This window comes from Salmo salar, chromosome 22 (genome assembly GCF_965601325.2).
Source record: "Salmo salar chromosome 22, fSalSal1, whole genome shotgun sequence".
Lineage (NCBI taxonomy): Eukaryota > Metazoa > Chordata > Actinopteri > Salmoniformes > Salmonidae > Salmo > Salmo salar.
Window position 1 is genome coordinate 7,122,438 of NC_138312.1, and position 12,523 is coordinate 7,134,960.

General features: G+C 41.7%; 1 protein-coding gene across 1 annotated transcript in view; it reads left to right on the forward strand.

The window, feature by feature from the left end:
* The first annotated feature begins 8,383 nt into the window (after positions 1 to 8,383).
* Positions 8,384 to 12,523, forward strand: part of LOC106582671 (R3H domain-containing protein 2) — a 117,914-nt gene continuing 113,774 nt past the window's right edge. The window contains exon 1 of the mRNA XM_014165955.3: positions 8,384 to 8,858. The gene's annotated coding sequence lies outside the window, so the exon portion shown is untranslated. The remainder of the gene's footprint in view (positions 8,859 to 12,523) is intronic.

A 12,523-nucleotide genomic window follows, 5' to 3' on the forward strand; every position in this document is an offset into this window, starting at 1 on the left:
TGCAGATGATGTAAGTTAGTGCTTCAAAGTCTCTGTGATAAGGTTAGCGATAAACTGAAATCCAAACTGAACAGAACTACACTCTCTTCTAGCATTGTCTTAAATATATTTAATGGTCTCGTTGCAAAAGCTAAATTGTCGCAAGGGAACTTTTATTTATTTATTTATTTTATTTCACCTTTATTTAACCCGGGTAGCAAAGATTATAGCAAACACCACTGAAACTGAATTGGTGCTCGCTAGCTTTGCAAATTCAGCTATTGTTGGAAGCCAGCCAATATGAAACAAACTATTAAAATTACAAAAGGTTGCAGCATATGTTGTGTAAATGGTGAACTCATACAGCTGTCAACTCTTGTCATTTTAATCCATTTCACATTTGCTAGCTACCTTTTAGATCGAAGCCCAAATAGAATGATTGAAGATGATAGAAGCCCATCTCCTACTGTAAATAACCTACACACTGTGTGTGTAGCCAGCCAGCCAGCCAGCCAGCCAGGTAGAAAAATGGCAGAAAAATAAAAGACGGACATCAGAGTATTTTTCAATACACCAAAACGCATAGTAAGAACCCTAGTAACCTAATATCTCAAAGACTAGTTGATAAAATGTTCATGAGAAAGAAATGAAATTCTAATGGAAATGTTTCACAATGATGTCATTAGGCAGAGCAGGCAACAGATGGCACACAGACAGCAGAGTTGGGGACAGATATGCAGGGACAGACTGGCAGAGACAGGGAGTCTCAGGTAAGTTTGTTGAGTCTTTGTTTGGCAACATTATGAAAGGTAAAATGTAAAATAGGAACATAATTGGAAAATGCCATGGATACCCCCACTCTCAACTTAAACTGGTGACTGAACTAAGATTTGTTAAAGGCAATGGTATTGCTGTTGTGATTAGTTGTGTAGTTTTGGGTACCGGTAGTTAGGAGTATGGCAAATACCTTATTTCTTTGGTTCCTCAATATACATTTACCATATTACAATGTAGGCTATGTGTTACAGCACTACTTTTGGTGTCCCCCTCAGGAATTGCTCTAGAGAAAATTTCATGTAATTGTCCCCTCCAAAGTTGATATCAGATTTTCGCCCCTGAGCATGTCTACTGTGGAGAGACCAAAATGACAGAATTCCTCAGAGAATAATTAGAGACAGGTTGAATCCTGTTGAGTTTTATGACAATGGTGTGTTTTCAAGGAGATACCGCTTCTCCATGGACTCTGTAATGCAACTGTAAAGAAAGGTGGGACCAACCATTAAGCATGGGAGTGATAGGAATGTGGCTGTACCCCCACTACGTCAGCTCTTGGTGGCCCTACGGTTCTATGCAACTGGATGTTTCCAGATGGTGGATGGGGACCTTTTTGGACTCCACAAGTCAACCATCTGCAGGATTGTAGTCAGAGTGTCCATTACTTTTGCCAGTCTGAAGAATCAGTACATAAGATTCAAGCCTACATAGGAAACAGCAGCTGGATTTTACAGGAGAGATAGATTCCCAGGTGTAGTAGGGGCAATAGACTGTTCACACATTCCTATTCCCAACCCTGGTGGTGAGAATGGAGAACTATTCCGTAATCGGAAAGTTTACTGCTCCATCAACGTGCAGGCTGTCTATGATGACAAAGGTCAGCTCACCAACATCGTAGCTAGATGGCCAGGATCCACCCATGACAGCAGAATCTTTGACAATGCTGGAAAGGGGGGCATATGAAGGCCACCTACTCGGTGACAATGGACATGCCTGTCGTGGGTACCTTATGACTCCCCTTTTAAAACCCGACATCTGAAGAGAGAGAATACAACACCTCTCATATCCTGGCAAGAAGTCTCATATAGAGAGTTTTTGGGAGTGTGGAAAAAAAGATTCCCCTGCCTAACGGAGGGGTTCCGCACGAAGATGGACACTACCCTGACAATCATTATTGCAGTGGCAGTTCTGTATAACTTTGGCAAGAGACAAGGAGACGAGCCACCTGAGGAGGCTGAATAGGACCTACCTGAGGCGAATGAGGAAGATGGCCAGGTGCAAAATGCTGCCAATGCAAATAGGAATGCTGTGAGGAGAACCTTGATTGAGAACCATTTTGCAGCCTAAGGTGTGTATAATGTAACATTGGTAACGTAAAAAGCAATATTATATTTTGATCGACACTTACAATTCCTAATTAGGCTATCTGTATTCAAATGTATTATTAAGACTTTGTTATTCTCAATACCATACAGGGTGGAACTGGAAGCACCAGGACACATGAGTGGGGACAAGACTGGAGGACACAAAATTGCTTGGGAAAGCACTGTTTTAATAAATTATTGTTTAAATAAATAAAAAGATCAGCATTCTTTACACAGTGGGCATTTGTTACCCTGCAGGAGTTTGTTTCTGAATTTGCAGTAGCTCTTTTTGAAAAATTCAGGACCTCAATCTGCAGTAGATTTTTCTGCACATCTATCACTCCAGTGTTAATGCTAAATTGTAATTATTTCTGCACTATGGCCTATTTATTGCCTTACCTCCCTAATCTTACTGCATTTGAACACACTGTATATAGAATTTTCTTTTGTGTTTTGTTTTGTTTGTTTTGTATTGTGTTTGTTTATCCCATGTGTAACTCTGTGTTGTTTGTGTTGCACTGCTTTTTTTCATCTTGGCCAGGTCGCAGTTGTACGTGAGAACTTGTTCTCAGCTGGCCTACCTGGTTAAAATTAAATGAAATAAAAGTGAAAGTGAAATAAAATTGAATAAAAGATTTCTCTCTCTCCAGCTCCAAAACTTCAATATGAGCACCTGTCTTGTGTTTTTGCTGCTGGTTGCAATATCCAGGCACTGCTGTTTCTCCACGTCACAGGGTGTCGGCTCAACTAAAGGAAAGAAAAGAAAGAAAATTAACACATTTAGTAGGCAATTTACGTGCCCATTTTGTACAACAATTGAATTGGGGCTTATGATATGCCCAGCCTTGGTACGAATGATGATGTAACGGGCCTGATAATGGTAACATTGTAGTAAAGTAGCATTAACGTTCATTATATTCATTGATATTTACCAGTTCAATCAATCAATCAATCAATCAATCAATCAATCAATCAATCAATCAATCAATCAATCAATCAATCAAATGTATTTACAGTTCAAGTCAGAAGTTTACAAACACTTAGGTTGGAGTCATTAAAACACGTATTTCAACCACTCCACACATTTCTTGTTAACAAATTATATTTTTGGCAAGTCGGTTAGGACATCTACTTTGTTCATGACACAAGTCATTTTCCCAACAATTGTATACAGACAGGTTATTTCACTTTTAATTCCTTGTATCACAATTCCAGTGGGTCAGAAGTTTATATACACTAAGTTGACTGTGCCTTTAAACAGCTTGGAAAATTCCAGAAAATGATGTCATGGCTTTAGAAGCTTCTGACATTTCAGTGAATTGGAGGTGTACCTATGGATGTATTTCAAGGCCTACCTTCACACTCAGTGCCTCTTTGCTTGACATATGGGAAAATCAAAAGAAATCAGCCAAGACCTCAGAAAAGAAATTGTAGACCTTCACATGTCTGGTTCATCCTTTGGAGCAATTTCCAAACGCCTGAAGATACCACGTTCATCTGTACAAACAATAGTACGCAAGTATAAACACCATGGGACCACGCAGCCATCATACCGCTCAGGAAGGAGACGCGTTTTGTCTCCTAGAGATGAACGTACTTTAGTGGGAAAAGTGCAAATCAATCCCAGAAAAACAGCAAACGACCTTGTGAAGATGCTGGAGAAAACAGGTACAAAAGTATCTATATCCACAGTAAAGCGAGTCCTATATCAACATATCCTGAAAGGCCGCTCAACAAGGAAGAAGCCACTGCTCTAAAACTGTCATAAAAAAGACAGACTACGGTTTGCAATTGCACATGGGGACAAAGATCGTACTTTTTGTAGAAATGTCCTCTGGTCTGATGAAACAAAAAAATAGAACTGTTTGGCCATAATGACCATCATTATGTTTGATTTTTTTCCAGCACATCTTCATCCAATTTGGGTCCATCTTCGCTTTAATCTGTGTCGATTCATTAAATCTTCTTTCTTTTTGACAGTCGTGTTGTCTGTCTTTTCATCCTCCAGTACGTTACTAAATTCCTCCATCAGCTCCGACAAGAGGTTTTTTTCATGAGCGGAGAAATGTGAACTTCTTTGATGTGCAATGATCAGGTGGCTAGGGGACAAATAATAAATGCCTAAATAACGTTAAGTAATGACAACAATAAATTATATTTTATGCTATCTTAGTTTATAAACTAGCTAGCTACAGTAGCTAACGTTAGCTAACAAATGAAATTTTGGTCTAGTAGTGGCAAATAACGGATTTTTATTTCAAATCAGCCAACCCATGATAACCTTTCACGATGGCGTTGCAGTAGTTCTAACAACATTACATTGTTATTAATCACAGTTTAAAACCGTTAATCATAGATTTACTAATCCAGATTTAAAATTAAGTGGTGCAACACATATCTGATTAATTATAAACCTAGATTTACAAAACCTATATTAGCTCTAATCTTAAATTAATTTAAACCATGTTGGTGCAGGCCACCCAGAGGGTATGACATTTTCCTCTGATTTTCAAAACAGAATACATTTTAGCACTACCTTGTATCAATCAGTAGATAAAGCTGTTTAATAACCCATTAACTGCTCTCTTTCTAGATGCAGCAAGTCATGTCAGAAGCTAGCAGATTAACGTTAGTTATTTACCAACAACAGCTGTAAATTCCAATAAAACTACATCACGTTTTGAATTTCACTTTCCTTGGGTTGTCTAACAACACTATCATGAATCTTGCAAATACGTTTTGTGGGTCAGAGTGCAGTATTTATTTAGTATTAAAGGCCAAAAATACTGTAAGTTAGCATGTTTCTTACACTTGCTTTAGCCATAGGGAGCAGTGCTGCCAAGACAATTGTTGCCTAGCAACGCTTCGGTCAGCAGGAGAGAACGTTTTCATAGCTCGACAAAATCACATGATCGGCGAAACGACTTTAGACCAAATAGCTATTGCAATGATTTCGAATGCTTCCCCAGTCTGGATGACCTGGAATGATAAAGAGAAGATTTCTCATGCTCACTAGCTTAATCCCCCTTCTCAGGATCATGCTCCGTGCTCTAAATAACTAAACTGTACCCCTCTGATTGGATAGAACAGATTAGGAATAGTTTCTACCAAAAAACAGTTACAGCTGTTTATCGGAGTTTAGAGTGACAAAAGTGGTTAGCTAACGTCTACTAACAGCTCTCTGTGTCATCATTAATTAAGCAGCCCGAACAGAGCTGTTGCTATGGATACTCACAGACAGAGGGCAAAGGTTATGACGAGGGTGAAGAGAGTGACCACAATCACACAACTTCTGACTATACAACTACTGACCACACATCTAATCACCACAACTACTGACCACAACTACCTGGCCACAACTACTGACCACAACCACAACACGACTGACCACAACCACAAAACTACTGGTCACAACAACAAACCTACTGACCACAACTACTGACCACACACCTACTTACCAAAACTACTGACCACAACTACTGACCGCAACTACTGACCACAACCACACAACTACTTACCACAACTACTGAACCACACACCAACTTACCAAAACTACTGACCACAACAACTGACCACACAAATGCTGAACCACACAACTAAGGACCACAACCACATAATTATTGACCACAGCAAAACAACTAACCACAACTTCTGACCACAACTACACAACTAATGACCACAACTACTGCTCAGCACTAGCTCTTGTCCAGCTCTGGTCCTGGGCATAGCTAGCTAGCTCTGGCTCGCACTAGCTTTGGTCTAACTGGTTTGCACTATAAATTATAACTCGTTAATATGTATAAATGAGCATATAATACCTAACAATAATTGTAACTCTTGAACTGTTCAAGCTAGATACACCGAACCAACTTTCATATGTTCAGGCTATCCTAACTTTTCATGTACCTACTTTTTAAAATATAACCAGTTACCACAGTTACTACCGCAGACACTACCACTACTATAATGTTTTTCAAAACCATACATACTTTAAAACATTTTTGCTTTAAATAGTAAAGTAAAAGGTTTTAAACTTCCACCACAAAAATACTTTTAAAGAGCTTTAGCAAGCCCCAAAACTTTACTTGTAAAAAGTTATTGTGAAGCTTGCAAATCAAAATCTCCAGCTTCAATCATTTGACATACTTCTTCTTCGTCTTCTTATTTAGCACGCTACTCCTCTTACACCATTTAAGCTAGAGATGCAGCTCAAACTTTAAAATGTGCATAATGGTCATGCTTGAGTTGCTTGTATACAACTTTTTGAAATCTTGTATACTTTTTGAAATATTAAACTTTTTGTCCTTTTTATCATCCATCGAAAAGGCATTATTGCAGGCCCCATTGTGACATTATCACTTCCAACTTCCATTCACTGTAAATGCAATAATGCCATTTTTGGCACAATTCAGCTACTGTGAGCGCTTTGCAACAACTTAGACAAAATTTTGAACGTTTACATCTTTGTTTACTTCTCTGTTACTCATATTGCATTTCAATAAAAAAAAAAAATCAGATAAAACATTACAGCTGTTTTAGTAATCACATCAACAACATTTTCTGTAACTTTTTTGCAAACAACTGCTGTTTTGACCACTACCCCAACAAGTCAGCAAAAACAGAGCATTTTACATTTTAGGAATAGCTTGAATCAGACAGTAGATAGAGCTGTTTTAGTAATCATCAACTGCTCTTTTTCTAGATGCAGCAAGTCATGTCAACAACAGCTGCAACAACAGCTGCAAATTCCAATAAAACTACATCACGCTTTGAAGGTCACTTTCGTTGCTTTGTCTAACAACAGTATCATGAATCTAACAAATACGTTTTGTGGGTCAGAGTGCAGTATTTATTTAGTATTAAATCACAAACGTACTGTATGTTAGCATGTTTCTCACACTTGCTTTAGCCATAAGGGAGCAATGTTTCCAAGGCTACTGTTCCCTAGCAACGCTTTGCTCGGCAGTAGAGAGCGTCTTCATAGCTCGACAAATTCCCATGATTTATGAATCTGTTTCGGCCGAACAGCTAGTGGTAAGATTTCAAATGCTTCCCTGGTCTGGGCGACCTGGAATGATAAAGAGAATATTTCTAAGGCTCAATAGCTTTGTTCTCTTTCTCGGGATCATGCTCCATGCTCTAAATAACCCAACTGGCTAGTTTGCCTGTCTCTAAAGACACGGGTGGGCTGTACCCATCTGATTGGATAGAGCGGATTAGGAATAGCTTCTAGAGTGACAAAAAGTGGCTAGTTAACATCTACTAACAGCTCTCTGTGTCATCATTGAGCAGCCTGAACAGAACCGTTGCTATGGATACTCACAGCCGCAGAAGGCAACAATTATGGTGAGGGTGAAGAGAGTGACCACAATTATTGACCACAACCACACAAATATTGACCACACAACAACTGAACCACACAACTGCAGACTGCAGTCACACAGCTACTGACCACAACAACTGAACACAATTACTGAGCACAACCACACAACTACGTGTAGTAGAGTTAAAATGGTTATTCCAGCAAACTTCAAATTATTAGAATAGTACACAACGCAGAACAGAACAATCAGGTTGAGGGTCAGTGGCCAAAGCCCGCGAACAGGAATATTCCAAGTTCAGACAGAAGGGGGGAGTCAGATCGCCAGGAAATTTACTTTTGGTTTCTAATTTTAATTGTTGCGCTACTGGTGATGCCTGTTGATGTTAGGTAGGCAGCTACAGTAGCTGAATGATGTTAACATCTTCAGGTTTTGTTTCATTAAATGTATTTTATTTTATCTGGGTGCTTACGTCACCTACTAACACCCTGGTACTACCCATAGCTCCCGCTCTCCTCAGTCTGAGAAAACACTGAGAGAGAAAGGTATGGGTTGCAGATTACTCCTTTGTAGAAGTCCGTAACGTGAAATAAATAAAACGTCCCAAGGTTAATGCTGTAGATATTGTTATAAGGGGATGTGAGACTATCGAAACACGTGACTTTCAGAGTTTTATTGTTGTTATTAATATAGTTACAGAGTGCTAAAAGTGTTGCTAGCTAGCATGACTTTCTTTCTGTGATGCAGACGGCTAGCTGAGCTGCCGACTAGTGATGGTGTTGCATTATGGGGGATGTCGTTTTTGCCCTCTAAGGCGATTTTACGTTGTAACTTGTTTGTGTTGCAGTGTTTTTGTACATGAGTTGTTGTATTTTGGTACTGTCAACACTGAAAGCACATAGCAATGTATTGGGGATGTGAGACAGGATATGTGTTTTACCTTTCTTCATGCTCCTGTGTAGAACAACTTGTCAGGTGGTGCATTGGAGACTGATGTGTTCCTGTCCTGTCTTTTCACAATACTATTGCAGGTATGGTTCTATTGTCTAAGAATTAAGATTATACATTCTTTGTATTAAGGACTGGTTATTATTTTATACTATACATTATGGCTTTATGTATGAGTGTGATTGTGAGAGTCTGAGAAAACACTGAGAGAGAAAGAACAACTTGTCAGGTGGTGCATTGGAGACTGATGTGTTCCTGTCCTGTCTTTTCACAATACTATTGCAGATCAACATAAAAGCCTAAAAGACAGCAGTGGTGTCGCTCTTCATTTCTTGGTTCTCCTGTGGTGCATAAGAAACCCGCTACAGATTGGTGCCGTGACCCGGATCAACAGATCAGCTGCAGCAGATCGCCGGGGGACTCCTACACAGAACTGGATCGACATCACACGGTTAAAACATTTGAGGGCAAGGTGAACTTTGGACAATATGTTGCGTATACCTCAGTTGTATGAGATTACAGAACAGGAGAGAGAAGACATATCAGGTGTTGGTGATAACAATGTACATGTTACTCCGGTTGGTGTTACTGTGAGAGGTTCACAAGGTATGGCCACTGGGGTGGGGCGGGGGGCTCAGTTGGCCAGAATGGTGGAACATAGTGCTAGAGCCAGTCCTCTTAGATACCCAGCAGTCGACACTAGAGTGCCAAGTGTTAGTAGTAGCCAACCAGAGCATGTTAGCAGTAGCCAACCAGGCAACGATGACAGTGAAGAGTCCCAGAAGGCCATAGGGGGTGAAAATGAAAACCGAACCCAATTGCAAGCCCTAGCAGAGTTAGTCAAACAACTGGGCAGTGAAATAGGTAATCAAGTTGCCGCTAGTCTAGCAGGGGCTGGTCCAAGCACTTCCCCTCCCCAACCAATAGTAGAAATACCTGATTGGTAAAAGGTCAACCTAATTCTGAAGTCAGACGTCAGAGAACCACCCCACTTCCGGGGTGATAGCACAGACCGGTGCACAGTGACTGAATGGCAAGAACTTATGCAAGCTTACTTGAAAAAGAAGGGATGCAGTATATCAGAACATGGGCAAGAAATACAGGACAGACTGATGGGGTGGGCTAAAGACATAGTCAGAATTGGGCTCCGTGGAAACCCTCTTGTTAACATAAGCAGAGATCCTGAAGCCATATACAATATCTTGAGGCAGCACTTTGGAGAGGCAATCTCATCAACAATCCCATTAGGATACTTCTATGAAACCTTACCAAGACAGTCAGAGAGCTGCTTGGATTATTGGGTTAGACTGAACAAAGCAATTGACCTTGCCAATGAGTGCTTGCAAAGACAGGGAAAAAGAGTGGATGATCCAGGTCACGAGGTGACCATGATGTTTGTTAAGCACTGCCCTGATCCGGCACTATATGCCGCTCTTAGGTGCAGGCCAATTGAAAATTGGACCGTTGGAGATTTGCAGGCAATGATTGACAGCCATCACCGAGACAAACAATCAGCCAGACACAGGGCGCAAAGTACTGCCAAGGTAGAAGTTGTGATGACCCCCGACGCTTGGTGTATGACTCAACAACATGCAGTCGGTCAAAATAATTCAGCCACACCCACTAACAGTGATCAGGCTCCATTGAACAAAGTGATTTCTCTCCTGGAAAAGCTCCTGTCAACCCAGGAACAAAATCAAAGGAGAACTTCAGCCAGAACGCCACAAACTAATACTGCTGCTGGTCCCTGTAGAATTTGTAAGGCCTCAGACCATTCAACTCAGTCGCACTGCTTTAAGGAGGGGTCACAGGACAGGCCACAGAGGCTTTGAATGTCCAGCAAGAAAACAAGTTGGAGAGGCAACTGCCGAGGCTCCCCCTGGCCCCGCTTTAAACTAACATGCTCACGCCAAGAGGGGGGCGGTGTGGGCGAACATGTTACACCTCCACAGAACACTACAGATATAAGGACTGGAAACACAATGAAAACCGAGGTGATTTATCCGAAAATAGAGAGTAATGACAATCTTTTCTATGTTCCAGTAATGGTGCAAGAAATTGTAGAACTTCAAGCTCTGATAGATAGTGGGTCTATGACCTGTACGTTAAGTGAGTCAGCTGAAGACACACTTCTGAGATGTAATGTGATAAAACCAGAGTCTAGAAAGCCAACTCAAGTAGTTCTTGTAGGCTGTGGGGGCAACCAGGCACAGCCTAAGTATGAATATGACTTGAACATTGATCTTTTAGATTGCAAGATGGCAGTGTCTGTTTTAGTTGTACCTGGACAGACAGATGACATGATAGTTGGATCGAACGCCATAAAACACATAATGCAACAGGTTAAGAAAACAAAGTGGTATTGGGACAGCCTCTCCAAACCTGCCAAAGGAGATTCACATGGACTTTTACTCAGCATGCTAGCCAACATGAACCGTTGGCACGGTGACAAAATACCAGACAAAGTGGGAACTGTAATGCTCAAGCAGAGTGTGACTCTCATGCCTCAACATGAACATTTGGTCTGGGGAAAACTGAAAGAAAAGGTGCCGCTATCAGTCGGTAGTACTGTAGTCATAGAGGCCACTACAGCACGATCTGCACCGAGAAATGCCCTAGTAGGACGCACTGTATGTCCTTTGAGGGGTGACAAGTGGGTCCCCATGAAAGTGATCAACATGTTGGACCACCCTATTATTCTCCGCCGTAACACCAAGTTGGCCGATGTGCACCCATGCCTAGCCCTAGAAGACCTAGAGCTCTATGCCAGCCATGCTGAGAACCCCAGTAAGGTCCAGTCTGCCCTTCAGAATGTCACCCAAGCTGGGGAAGAATGTTCAGTTAGTGGAAAAAGGGCAAAGAAGGAGTGTCTACAAAAGTTGGAAGAGTTGGGCTTAAAAGAAGTTGACATAGAGTCCTGTGAAGTGTCTGACATGTGGAAAGGAAAACTAGTGGACCTTATTGCTCAGTATGAAGGCATCTTCTCCAGGGACCGACTTGACTGTGGAGAAGCGAAGAACGTCATCCACCGTATCCAACTCAAAGATGAAAAGCCTTTCCGGCTGCCGTACAGGAGGGTCTCTCCATCCGACTACCAGAAACTGAGACAGACGCTCGAGGAAATGGAGGAGCGGGGCATCATCCGAAAGTCCAGTAGTGAGTGGGCCTCCCCCCTTGTCCTGGTTTGGAAGCCGTCAGGAGAGTTGAGAATTTGCACTGATTTCAGATGGTTGAACCAGAGGACAGAGAAAGATGCATACCCATTGCCCCATCAAGCCGATGCTCTCGCTGCTTTAGGGGGGAACTGCTTCTTCAGTACTATGGATTTGACTTCGGGATTCTACAACATCCCCATACATGAAGATGACCGCAAGTACACAGCGTGCACAACACCCACGGGTTTATTTGAGTACAACAGAATGGCTCAGGGGTTATGTAACAGCCCAGCAACATTCGCCAGAATGATGACCTCGATCTTCGGCGACCAGAACTACTTGTCCCTCCTGTGCTACTTGGATGATCTCCTGGTTTTCGGGAAGACTGAGCAGGAAGCCCTGGACCGTCTCGAAATGGTGTTCTCCCGCCTTAAGGAACACAACCTGAAGCTAGCGCAAAAAAAATGTTACCTCCTCAGAAAATCTGTCAAGTTTTTAGGCCATATCGTCACGGCAGAGGGCATTGCAACCGACCCAGGAAAAGTGTCTGCAATCAACGACACACAGCAGCTGACCTGATGGAAAATGATGGGAAAACACCTTCACCCACCAAGGTCAGATCATTTCTTGGTATGGCAAACTATTATTCCCACTTCATTGCGAGTTTCTCAGGTTTAGCCAAACCACTGTTTCGTCTGATTGCAGGACAGAAAAGTAAGCGGAAAGGAGAAAAAGGAAAACCTCATGGCATGGCCCATAAACGTCTGAAACCTGAAGACTGGACTTCTGAATGTGGGGAGGCGCTGGAGAAGCTAAAAGCTGCTGTCTCCCAAACAGCCGTGCTGGCTCACCCAGACTTTGACCTGTTAGGGCTAGGGGGCAGTATTGACACGGCTGGATAAAAAACATACCCGATTTAATCTGGTTACTACTCCTGCCCAGTAACTATAATATGCATATAATTATTGGCTTTGGATAGAAA